This window comes from Saccoglossus kowalevskii, chromosome 20 (genome assembly GCF_978046115.1).
Source record: "Saccoglossus kowalevskii chromosome 20, keSacKowa6.1, whole genome shotgun sequence".
In the NCBI taxonomy this organism is placed as follows: Eukaryota; Metazoa; Hemichordata; class Enteropneusta; family Harrimaniidae; genus Saccoglossus; species Saccoglossus kowalevskii.
In genome coordinates this window covers 1974995-1987489 of record NC_140660.1, presented here as the reverse complement: position 1 = coordinate 1987489, position 12495 = coordinate 1974995, and positions in this window count along the sequence as shown.

The following is a 12495-nucleotide window of genomic DNA, read 5'->3' as shown; positions in this document are numbered from 1 at the left end:
CCTGTGTCGTTGTGATATGGCAAACGAAGCTCAAGTTTGAATTAAAACACTGAACTGGGCTGCGTATGGCTAGCTTATTTAAAATACCAAGTCCTAAGAATAAAACCCCTGGCTGTGATGGAATTCCGCCCGAATTCTATTTGCGATTTTGGAAAAATATCAGTGATTGTCTTCTGGCGTGCATAAATTATGCATACAACAATGTCTCTCTCTCCGCAACACAAAGACAAGCTGTGATTACGTTATTGCCAAAGCCCGAAAATGACCCCACTTCATATACATAACTGGAGACCAATCTCACTACTAAATACAGATTATAAGCTTGCAAGTCGCTGTATAGCAGCAAGACTAAAGAAAGTATTACCTATTATTATCCATGAAGATCAGTCCGCCTTTATAAAAGGCAGACGTATTACAGATAATATTCGTCTAATTTGTGACATTATTGAATGGTGCGAAGAAACTGGTAATCAAGGTGCACTATTATTTCTAGACTATACTAAAGCATTCGATTCATTAGAATGGTCATTTATGTATAAAGCCTTAGACGCATTTAATTTCGGACCTTCATTAATAAAATGGATACAAACATTCTATACAAACATTCAAAGTTGCGTTTTGAACAAAGGTGCCAGTACTGGGTGGTTTGAGGTTCACAGAGGGGTCAGACAAGGATGTCCTTTGTCCACTGCTCTATTTGTTGTTTCGATAGAACTACTTTTAATTCATATTAGAAATAATGAACGTATTAGGGGTATTACATTACCCTCTGGATACCAGCGAAAAATATCTGCTTATGCAGACGATACGACATTCATACTTAAAGACAGCTCATCCATTCAGATTTCCCTAAACATCTTATCTGATTTTAGTAATCAGTCCGGTTTGACTTTAAACTTAGAGAAGACAGAACTAATTCTAGTAGGCGACCAGAATGGGGGATGGGTGCTTCCACAGGGCTTATCGCCATCTTTGGGTCCCGTTAGGGTACTTGGGGTGTATGTAGGTCACGATAAATACGAAAATGAAAAACTTAATTTTTGGACAAAAATTAAAAAAATGAAAGATAAACTTCAGATTTGGAAATCGAGAGATTTAACCCTTCAAGGCAAAGCATTATTGGGCAAATGCTTCGGAGCCTCACAGTTAATTTACATCATGAATAGTATACCCGTACCAGTTAATGGTATTAAAGAAGCAGGCGCATATCTATTTAATTTTCTGTGGAAAGGAAAAAAAAACATCATATTAAGAACAATACCATGATTGGCCACTTTTCTCAAGGTGGCGTTAACTGTTTAGATCTTGAACTAATGAATAAAGCATTAAAATTAACGTGGATAAACAGAATATTAGAATCACAGTCATCCTGGTCCAATTTTCCAAACCATTATTTTAATAAATTGGGAGGGCTGGCCTTGCTTATGAATTGTAATTATTCGATTGACTCGCTCTCAGTCAAGATACCTATTTTTTATCGTGAAATTCTTAGTCACTGGGCAGAGTTCCAAAAATCACAAAATATTGCCGAACCTAAGCCAGGGATGCATATAATATGGAACAATAAGTGCGTACTTATTGATGGAAAATCGATATTTTACCGCAATTGGTTTGATCACGGTGTGAAGTACGTAAGTGATTTGACTGATGAGAATGGGGAGGTTTTGTCACTCAATCAGTTCCAGGCTAAATTTAATATAAAGTCAGATTTTATTAAATATTATGGTTTAACGTCCGCAATCCCCACAGAATGGAAATCAGCATTAAAACAGCGTACGTCGCCAAAGGAGACGAGACCTATTTGCGAAAACTATAGGCGATATAGCAAATTCAAATGTAATGACTACTACAATGTTTTAAGAAATTCAAAATTTGAGAAGGCCACTGCATTAAGCACCTTTGCTAGTAAACAATATACAGATGATGTAGACTGGCAGGAAGCCTGGAAACAAATTAAACAGATAACAATCAACGAAAAAATGCGCGGATTTCAGTATAAAATATTGCATCGAATTCTTGCGACAAATGTTTTTCTATACAAAAATAAGAAAATTGACGATGACAAATGCAAAAACTGTGACCTAAAAGAAGATTTAGAACACTTGCTGTGAGAATGTGAAGAAAGCCAGAAATTCTGGAAAAAATTTAAAATATTTTGGATAAATATATGTGCCGAAAATATCAATATTTGTAAAAAAGAGGTAATCTTTAATTCTGGTGGTAAAAGTAACTTTCAAGCCCTGTGGAAGCACTTAATTTTACTTGGGAAATACGAATTATATATTGCGAGGTTCAATAATTCTAAACCAAACTTAAACTTATTCATTGAAAGAGTAAAACAAACCTTTAACCTAGAAAAAGCAATTGCAGAACAATATAACAAATACGAAATATTTGTTAACAAATGGGAAAATATAATGAAATACCTAGAAAAATAAAAATACTGTAAATATATATATATATAACATGAGCGACTTTGACCTTGTTTTTTGTGTTTTTGTATTTGTATTTTGTTCAACTTTATTTGTTCTTTTTTTTTGTATTTGTATTTAAAAACAGTTAATCAGTATTCTGTACATCACACTTTAATATACGATTAATTAAAATCTGTGCATTGTATTTATTACATCACACTTTAATATACAATTAATTAAAATCTGTGCATTGTATTTATTAATCACACTTCAATATACGATTAATTAAAATCTGTGCAATGTATTTATTACATCACACTTTAATATAAGATTAATTAAAATCTGTGCATTGTATTTATTAATCACACTTCAATATACGATTAATTAAAATCTGTGCATTGTATTTATTAATCACATTTTAATATACGATTAATTAAAATCTGTGCATTGTATTTATTAATCACACTTTAATATACGATTAATTAAAATCTGTGCAATGTATTTATTACATCACACTTTAATATACGATTAATTAAAATCTGTGCATTGTATTTATTAATCACACTTTAATATACGATTAATTAAAATCTGTGCAATGTATTTATTACATCACACTTTAATATACGATTAATTAAAATCTGTGCAATGTATTTATTACATCACACTTTAATATACGATTAATCAAAATCTGTGCATTGAATTTATTACATCACACTTTAATATACGATTAATTAAAATCTGTGCATTGTATTTATTAATCACACTTAAATATACGATTAATTAAAATCTGTGCATCGTATTTAGTACATCACACTTTAATATACGATTAATTAAAATCTGTGCATTGTATTTATTGATCACATTTTAATATACGATTAATTAAAATCTGTGCATTGTATTTATTAATCACACTTTAATATACGATTAATTAAAATCTGTGCAATGTATTTATTGCATCACACTTTAATATTCGATTAATCAAAATCTGTGCATTGTATTTATTACATCACACTTTAATATACGATTAATTAAAATCTGTGCATTGTATTTATTAATCACACTTCAATATACGATTAATTAAAATCTGTGCAATGTATTTATTACATCACACTTTAATATACGATTAATCAAAATCTGTGCATTGAATTTATTACATCACACTTTAATATACGATTAATTAAAATCTGTGCATTGTATTTATTAATCACACTTCAATATACGATTAATTAAAATCTGTGCATTGTATTTATTACATCACACTTTAATATACGATTAATTAAAATCTGTGCATTGTATTTATTAATCACACTTTAATATACGATTAATTAAAATCTGTGCAATGTATTTATTACATCACACTTTAATATACGATTAATCAAAATCTGTGCATTGAATTTATTACATCACACTTTAATATACGATTAAAAAAAAACAAAAAAAAAAACAAAAAAAAAAACAAAAAAAAACACGAATACCGATAGAAACTATACAGTCAGTGGACCGAGTGACATGTGATGAAAAACAAACAAAATTAGCTGTCATTAATGTAATATATTATGGTATGAGCACGAATACAGATAGAGACAATAGGACAATGGACCGATTACGTATAATAAAAATCGCAATTAGCTGAAATTAAAAACGTGACAAAGGTTTCATCGCTGCAAAGTTAATGTTTACACTGTCACTCTCTTTGGGTAGTGTTATTTTGGCGTGACAATATTACGAATGTTCACCTAAGATAGGAGGACATACAGTTTGAACAATTTCAACATGTATCAGTTAAGAAGAGCTGATTTTACAAACACCACCAATCGCCTGTGTGCTTCCCTGTGTCACTGTTATATGGCAAACGAAGCTCAAGTTTGAATTAAAACACTGAACTGAACTTGCGTATAGATAGCTTATTTAAATACCACTGTTTTCAACACATACACTGGAGACTGTATTAAATGTCTTGAGTTACTGTCAAAATATTCAAAAAATAATGGTGCCATGCAGTAAAGAATTCCTTCCAACAAATGCATTATTCGCTGATACTCTATAAAGTCGAAATGTGCAAGCGATGATCGAATGTTCCAAAAGCACACAGACCGGACACATACCCGAAACTGTCCAGCGCATCCAGCGAAATTGATACAAAATCCAAATCCTAGTTTTCTCTCGATAAGATACTTAACTAGTAAAATCAAGTGCTGGAAGCCAGTTCCTATACCAATATTACAGTGAATTGTGTCCGGAGTTCAAGTAGACATTGTAACAATTAATGTAATATATTACAATATGAATAGGAACACCGATAGAGACCATCAGTCAGTGGACCAGGCGACATGTGACAAAAAACAAACGCAATTAGCTGTGATGAAAAACATGTCAAAGGAATGATTTAGTTTTCATCATCGCCAATTCTATCCTGGCTGATATATTTGTACTGCGTCAGCAATAGTTCTGGAAGATAATAAGATACATCTTATATCGTGAGTCAATGTTTTTTCTATTGGTAGACATCGGCAACTGAGAACATACGACGATATTGAATGGTGTGAACGTATTGCACAGATTTAATGAACTGTTTCATTTTTTAGAAGAAATCAGTACACTATGTAAAGTAATGGACTACTTACTGTGAAGTCATTATTACGACATGTAAAGTCACGACTACTTTCTGTGAAGTCATTATTACGACATGTAAAGTCACGACTACTTTCTGTGAAGTCATTATTACGACATGTAAAGTCACGACTACATACTGTGAAGCCCGGGGGGGGGGGCTACTTGCATAGAAGTGCAATACGGGTATGTGCCGCCCGACTGGGGTGTCATTTCACGTTATTTGGTTTAGAAGTGTGTAGCATTTATTTACTTTTTCACGGGTCCTTATATTCAAAGCCAAATACCGGAAAAGGCTGAATAAAATGCATCGCCCGGATGCGCTCACTGGTTGCGAAAGTTGTGAGCTGTGTTTAGAAGTGGGTATATAAATAGAAAAAAATGGTTTAGAAGTGAGTATGGTTTGCGAGAGGTGGGCTGCACACCCCTACCCACTTAATGTGGAAGTAGCCCCCGGGCTGTGAATTAATTATAACGACATGTAAAGTCACGACTACTTTATGTGAAGACATTACTACTATATTTACATTTAATTACTGCAGAGTCCACCAATGGAATTTTCTCAATAAAGCACTAGATTTCTGACCAATATATTGGAGTAGATTCCATATAATTTCAAAATGAATACTTCAATTAAACCCTTCAATTGAGTTTACAAATTATGATTACATTAAAACTTTAATGACCCGAGCTTAAGTGGTGAAACTATTTTCTCACTGGAGTGTGGTGACCAATAGTGCACAACACGTGATCATTTCAATAACAATGTGCATAAGTTAATATATTCAGCTTAATAACTATATTATTCGCCTAGTATCGAAGATACTGCTTCACTCGGCTCCAGTACATGTACATGACAACATGTTGGTTTCTGTGCCGACGTTCGTATTGTTGTTAGCATTACATCAGTGCAAGTACACCTTAGCATTTTCAGTCTATGCTGGTTCACCACCACAAATTCGCTACGATACTGCGCAGAATGGGAATAATGGATAAAGTTATTGAGATCTACAGTCCACTGATGTGCTTTAGTGAGTGTCGTAATCTAGGAGATGCATGTGAAGCGTTCAGTTATGATACATTTGAAAGATTGTGCTACATTCACAAGACGTTCAAGAAAGACTAACTCACCTCAAGGAAAGGATGGTTATTTGTATCCAAAAATGATATGCCGCAAATCACAGAAGAACAGGTACAGGCATTTAGTCAGCTTAACACATAGTCATCTAAAAACACGTTTTATATGAATACGAGCGGTCGTATTTGAAAGCAACACTCGACTGAATATATAACTTCGAGAAATTATTGGTGACCCAATCGGGAATATATTTTCAACCAAGCATCAACGAAAGTTCAAGATAATTAAATTTGGTTTAATTCTTTATTTTTCAGATTGCCATGGAATTGTCTGCGTGTTCGACGACCAGCTGTATGGCGTTTTCGTGGTGTGTGTCCAGTGATGTAGACTCTCAATGCATCTGCCGTGCAAAGGAACCGTACTTTGGTGACACCTGCAGTGTTCCCAGTAAGTGATCTCAACTATTTTAATTATAAGCATAAAGACACAATGAACATGACTAGAATCCGATGGTGCCAGGCCGAGTGTGTCTATCGTTTAGGTTGTCTTTACTCCACTTTTATTGTCATGGTTTGTCATTTGTATAATTTATTTTGAGCAGTGAGTCTATTTTATCGTCACGCCAGTCGCGCCGTCAGACTCTTGTCCTACCAATTTTCTGAACAGGTTGTCTTATTTTTCGTCTATATGGCATTTTAGTAAGGTAATATTTTAAAATTTTGAAAGGTATAGTTACCACAAAAAATAGTTTCACTTCTCCCTCTCACTTTCTCGGAAAACACAATTAATTTCGTCAACAAGTATTCTGATGAAGGAACTTTTACGAGGCGCGGAATGTAAATTTATTATTTTTTGTATACTAGAAGAAAACGTACTAATAATTCAAAATTACGTACGTATTGGAGGCCGTGGCGTGTGTGTTTTAAAATGATGTGTGCATTTAAAAAAAACGGCGTGACTGTGCGTTTTAATGGTATGTGCTTTAAAAAAATCATGTGTGTATATTAAATGGCGTGGGTGTTTTAAAAAACGTGTGTTTTTAAAAATGGCGTGCGTGAGGTCGAATGAAAATTTCGTGTGTGTAAAAAGAAAAAAACACACACGTAATTTTTTAATACACACGTCCTTTTTAACACACACGTCATTTTTAAAAACACACACGTCATTTTTAAACACACACGTCATTTTTAAACACACACGTCATTTTTAAACACACGCCATTTTTAAAAACACACACGTCATTTTTTTAACACGCACGTCGTTTTTAAACACACGCCATTTTTAAAAACACGCACGTCGTTTTTAAACACGTCATTTTTAAAAGCACACACGTCGTTTTTAAACACACACGTCATTTATAAACACACACGTCATTTTTAAACACACACGTCATTTTTAACACACGCCATTTTTAAAAACACACACGTCATTTTTTAACACGCACGTCGTTTTTAAACACACGCCATTTTTAAAAACACACACGTCGTTTTTAAACACACGTCGTTTTTAACACACACGTCGTTTTTAACACACACGTCATTTTTAAAAACACACACGTCATTTTTAAACACACACGTCATTTTTTTAACACGCACGCCATTTTTTTAACACGCACGTCGTTTTTAAACACACGCCATTTTTAAAAACACACACGTCGTTTTTAAACACACGCATCGTTTTTACACACACGTTATGTTTTTAAACACACATTATTTTTAAGGTATAGATGCATGTTCGTGGGCACTCGGAGTGAATTTTTTTTTTTTTTGCTTTTTTTACCCAGACTGTCTTGGCTAGATAGTGTTGAAATTTCGGAGCATTGTCAATGCTGGCACATGCCCAAAATGGATTTTAAAATATAGGAAATCGAGGCACGCGTATGTGATTAAAAGTCCCGAAAGTTTGTTTACGTTGCTCTTTGATTGACAAGCCACTGTTAATAGTATATGCAAATGAGTTGCTGGCCTCAGTTACGGTGCGGCGATGTGTAACTTCCTGTCCGCGACTCTGTTTAACTTACCTCAAGCGCTACCAACTAGTCTTGCAAACTACAAAAAAGACGTAGACGCTTCCAGCATGCACGCGGAATACAAAAAACATACAGTTGTAAATGATAAGTAAACTTTTTTACCCTTATCTCGCAACATGTCGACAACTTCTAGCCTGGCAGCTTCCAGTGGAGTACTGTTAAATATTTTTTTTTTCACGCACTTTTTTCTCCGAAGGCATTATAAAACTGACTAATTTTACATTTGTCGTTTCGCTGTGACGATCACCGTGCTGATAGCATTGCGATGTAGTAGTGGATAAACACATTACACCATTCAAGATCATTGCTGTGCTGCCATCGATAACTAGCTTTTCAGCAGCAAAATACACAAACGTGAAATGCTCTGTTACTTAAAAATAAAAAAAATACCCCGAAAATTACAGAAACATCGGCAACGAGATGCTGTTTTTAAACACCGCGGAAAAATCACGCACTCTGCGATGCCATCTTGGTTACTTTAATCGGAAACCCCCTTGTCAGCTAGCATGCATCTGTGGCGATGTCGCAAAGTACGTTGTACGGCCGTGCTCGGCGACCTCTGGTACTATGGCACTCTATGAATGAGATATTTCCAGAGGTCAGGGTTCGTTTTAATTTTTATCGACCCATCGCGTCTGCTCGTAGTTGAATGAAACCTGTTTCGATTTACAATAGTTGTCTTCCATTTCGACTTTTTCTCACCGGCGTTTGAGCGATTCACAAAAACTGTGAATAGCCGTTGTGTAGCAAAATATTACGGCCCATTTCAACCTGGCCGTCTAACTTCGAACGATCCATTTCACCGCGCCTGTGTTTCACCAGAGATCGCGAAAAACTGCGTCATACAGAGTATTTGTTAAAGGTTTGAGGATAGGTAAATTTCAGACTCACTCCACCCAATGGGGATCGCTATGTTTGTATAACTGTATGAATATCTCATCGGCTTTACGTAATCTATTGTGCCCCTCCCTAAGTGGAAAAGATAACACGACGCCATGACAATTTTCACGCAAGGTTTTGACTCCGCGGACGTTTTTACGTCAGTTTCCCTAGTATTCTAAATATTTTTATTTTATTTTTTTATCTGAAGATTGAACATCAGCAAGCGTCGGTGTATGATGGATTTTGGCATGTCGTCGTGATGCAATAGCCATTTTTGTGGACGATTAACGTCACTTTCATAAAACGGCCATTATCTCCGTTCGTGTTTTCTGGTTGGTCAGAGAGATTGAAAATTAATTAGCTCCCACAGTTTTTGCCAGTTTATCTTGACATTTTCACACTATTTTGACAACGTCTCTACGAACAAAAGGACGTCTGGGCTTATTTTTAAAGCTTTGCATTCTCGGACAATGACATTCGAAGTGTGAAATACTAACCGGGATTGACTATACAGCACACATCCTGCTTGACAACTTTGTAATATGAAAATAAAACATAATAAATATACGCCCGGACGCCCATTTGTTAATAAACAACTGATAAACGTTGTGTGAAGGTTTCACTCAAAATAAACAAGAATTGTGCGAGCTATTTAGATTTGAACTTCCATGGTAAACTGAAAAACACAAGTGGAGATAATGGCTAATTTGCATAACTATTCACTCAGTAAGAAGTTTGCTAATGCTCATAATTAAAATAACTGTAACAGTTCAAAATTTAAACCTATTATCGTTTTGTAAAAAGTTAAATATAGTGCATAATATGGAGATCCCGTCATTACTTTTTTTCACCATGTTTCTTTTTTATTATTTATGTACAGCCTTGCTAAATCTTGCTAAGCATTCAAAAGTAAGAATGTTTGTACCAGTTTTCTATATTTTAAAATCGTCTTTTGAGTATGTTCCACTATTCATAGTGCTGTGAAATTTTAACAGTCTATAGCCAAGACTGTTTGGATAATAAAAAGCAAAAAAAAAAGAAAATTCACTCTCAAGTGCCCACGAACCTGCATCTATACCTTAAAACACACATTATTTTTAAAATACACATGTCCTTTTAAACACACACGTTTTTTTTAAATACACATAATTGTAAAACACACACGTCATTTTAAGACACACATCATTTTTAATTCACGCGTCATTTTTAAAACGTTTTTTAAAACACCCACGCCATTTAATATACACATGATTTTTTAAAGCACATACCATTAAAACGTCGTTTTTTTAAAATGCACACATCATTTTAAAATACACACGCCACGGCCTCCAATACGTACGTAATTTTGAATTATTAGCACGTTTTCTTCTAGTACACACAAAATAATAAATTTACATTCCGCGCCTCGTAACTTTCCACATGTTTTACATCCTCGCTTATTGTCTCGACAATAGCTAACTGCATTTCTGTTACATTTGAATGGTTTGTCGGGATTCCAGTATCTTTAGAATTACATTCCTGGCAATCGTTTTCACACGTGCGAAAAACAGCTATCCGTGTTATGTCACACAAATGTGAATATGTTCAACTTCTTGCAACAAGATTGGGTTTCTTTGCAGTAGCTTAGGTAGGAATTCGATAGAAGTTGATTCCTTTTCTAATGTGGTATAGACCCCCACAGACACATCATCATTGTCTTTTTCATTTTGTTGACGTTTCCTTGTTGCCCTTCCCATGAGCTGTATCGCTTACCAACCCACGGATATGACTACGGGAAACACTGTGCAAGTGACCCTTGGTTTCAGATAGGTGGTGCTGACTCTCACTTGTTAAGGATTTAACAGTAATCACTTTCAGGACCAATTACTTTATGTAGGACTAGAACCAGAAGCCGGATTAGCTGGCTTCTCATCATATACCAAAGTTTCATTCTACTTGCCATGACAAATAGGGAAATGAACATGCACACTGCTTTTATTCTCGAGGGCGGACAACCGGGCATTTTCACCGCCTTTCAACCATCACCGTGAAAACAAAGACCGATTACCCCTACATAACATATATAAATTTGGTTGCTCAGATTTACTTCAATGCTGAGTTTGTGCTGTCTCCCGGGCTTTAGTTGTTTTCACCGGCTCTTTGACAGGCATTCCACAGCAGCTCGCACAGAGCTCATAGAAATGCATGGTACAATGATGGGCGTCTGAGTAACATAGAACGTGTTGTGACGTAGCTCCGCCCAAAATTGTGGACGAACCCAGGAGTTCATGGGAGTCCGACTTAAGTGTCCATTTGTCATAAAAGAGAGTGATAACTTATGGGTAACCGAGTGTAGCCCATGAAGACCTCACTCGCAGAGATGCATGACCAAAGGTCTGACTAGCTCGCTATCTTTCATAATGAAGTGCATAATGGTAACATTTTCTCACACAGGTATTGAAAGTCACCCGCTTTCATTTCTATTGCCTGAGGTACATGTTCTTGAACAGTACTTGCTAGTGTAGGCTAGGCCCCATAGTCACAGACCACATAGAAGTAGTGCTACTTGACCATGTTGAGTTTTTGGCTTTTGAGCTGCAGAGGACATGAGACTACCCCTAGGCTAAACTAGTCGATATTGACTATAGTGAATAATTTGTGTTCAGTTATAATTGATATTTTAGTTATTACTATTTACTTTATATCATTGATCTTTAAACTTGTATCCGGCTGACACCCACGAGATATATCATTTACTTCCAAACTATATCTTCATGCATACAGGCTATTCGCCATCTCAGTTCAGACTGAGAGAGTTTCAGACGAGCTAACATCATAGCCCGACAGTACCATTCGGTTGTTACTGGGATTATTTTCGGACATTTCTCAGAATATTGTAATATTGCCATTTTACATCCCTCGAAGATGACACATGTTAGAGTATAAATTAGCAATATGAAAACAGCAATTATTAGCTGGTGAAAAGCTGATTTTATTATCAACATAGAACCGCCATATTGACTGATTAAAGAACGAGGATAATACAAATTTAACTATGAGGGCGGTATCACTACAGCACACGACCGAGGTCTTTGTGCGTCGCCACTAAATCGTGTGAAATTCACCTTGTTTGTTTTGTTTTTAAGTGGCACTGCCACATTGGGGTGCATGGAACTCGTGGTCAGTCTGTACAGTCTCATGTGGATCTGGATATCAATATCGAACACGATCATGTGACAAATCAACTGATGTTCCTGATAATATGGTTTGTGAAGGCTATAGTGTTGATTATAGACGTTGTAATCAAATGGCGTGTCCAGGTATTGTTATTTAAATACATATATATATATATGATATACATGATAAAGGACCGGCAACACAAATATACTGTTAAGTGAAGATACTGAAATATTCCATAGTATTGACTCTATGACATTGACGTTGATGTCAATTACGAAAATTATTGGAATGACACTGATACTGCATTTTCACAGCTTTTCAAA